Source organism: Prionailurus bengalensis, chromosome C1, assembly GCF_016509475.1.
Source record: "Prionailurus bengalensis isolate Pbe53 chromosome C1, Fcat_Pben_1.1_paternal_pri, whole genome shotgun sequence".
In the NCBI taxonomy this organism is placed as follows: Eukaryota; Metazoa; Chordata; class Mammalia; order Carnivora; family Felidae; genus Prionailurus; species Prionailurus bengalensis.
The window spans coordinates 189,302,478-189,304,253 of NC_057345.1; the positions used below are offsets into that span (position 1 = coordinate 189,302,478).

Sequence of the window (1,776 nt, forward strand, 5' to 3'; positions counted from 1 at the left end):
GAAAAAACATTGAAGAATATATATCAAACTATTACCAGTGTTTTTTCTGGGGCATGGGATTTTGGGAGATTTTCACTTTCTCAGTCACATATTTCTGAAATCTTGTGTTAAAAAACAATTAACAGGTTTTGGCTTTTTTGGCTCAGAGGAGGTGAAGGTGCAACTGTCTTTGGTCATCCTGAATCCAGGTTCATCCATCACCAGCTGTCTCTACCATGCTGCCTGAGTTTGACCCCAGCGAAATCAAAGTTGTATATCTGAGGTGCACTGATGGTGAAGTAGGTGCCATGTCTGCCCTGGCCCTCAAGGTTGGCCCGCTGGATCCGTCTCCAAAAAAAGGTTGGTGATGACATCGCCAAGGCAACTGGTGATTGGATGGGTCTGAGGATTACAGTGAAAGTGACCATTCAGAACTGACAGGCCCAGACTGAAGTGCTACCTTCTGCTTCTGCCTCTGCCCTGATTATCAAAGCCTTCAACATTGCCCCACAGATGCAGCACCGATATTTAGTCAGACAACTCTCTGGAAACAATAAAGAGATCCTGGGGACTGTCCAGTCTGTGGGCTGCAGTGTTGATGGCCACCACCTTCATGACATCATAGATGACATCAATAATGGTACAGAGGAATGTCCAGCTAGTTAGGAACTACAGAGGAAAATATTTTTTTTTTAATTTTTTAAGTGTTTATTTTTGAGAGAGAGAGAGAGAGAGAGACAAAATGCAAGCAAGGGAGGGACAGAGAGAGAGGGAGACACAGAATCTGAAGCAGGCTCCAGGCTCTGAGCTGTCAGCACAGAGCCCTACGCGGGGCTCAAACCCACGAACTGTGAGATCGTGACCTCAGCCGAAGTTAGACATGTTTAACCGACTGAGCCACCCAGGTGCCCCAAGGAAAATATTTCAATATAAGATCATTTGACAACTAACCAACCAACCAACAAACAAACAACAGCAATCAATTAACAATTGCATATTTTTGGTTACAGAAAAAGCAAGGAGGATTTTCAAAAATAATAGGGTAATCACACAGAGTTCCATGTGCTATATGTGTTTGAATACTGAATTGAGCATTTTGTGTATCTGTGGTTGGTATCACATTGCTACTACGCGAAAAATGAAATAATGAAAAAATGAATGAGTATCATATGTTTCTGAAACATGTATTTAGAAAGTTGTATGGGGCACCTGGGTGGCTCAGTCAGTTAAGCGTCCAACTTCAGCTCAGGTCACGATCTCACAGTCTGTGAGTTTGAGCCCCGTGACTGGCTCTGTGCTGACAGCTCAGAGCCTGGAGCCTGCTTCAGATTCTGTGTCTCCCTCTCTCTCTCTGCCCCTCCCGTGCTCATGCTCTGTCTGTCTCTGTCTCAAAAATAAATAAAAACTTAAAAAAGAAAGAAAGAAAGAAAGAAAGAAAGAAAGAAAGAAAGAAAGAAAGAAAGAAAGTTGTATGACAGGGACCCCTGGCTGGCTCAGTTGGGAGAGCATGTGATTCTTAATCTCGGGTCGTGAGTTTGAGACCCATGTTGGGTGTAAAGATTACTTAAAAATAAACTTTAAAAAAAGTGTCAGCATTCCCTCTGCTAAATTACATTCTCGGCAAGTAGAAATTCAAGTTACACAAGCAAGAGCCAATTTTAGCTTCTATGTGAATAGTGTCTTCCCATGCATGCCGTACCCTTCTCCCTAGATAAAGATCAGATTAGGTGTCTTTCATATGGGAATTTCAAAGCAGTTTAAAGATATTAATTAGCTCTCACAACTCTGAAGTGGGTG

The 1,776-nt window shown here is 42.5% G+C and overlaps 1 pseudogene; it reads left to right on the top strand.

The window, feature by feature from the left end:
• Window positions 1–200: 200 nt before the first annotated feature.
• On the top strand, window positions 201–646 carry LOC122481656 (annotated as a pseudogene).
• Window positions 647–1,776: the final 1,130 nt, after the last annotated feature.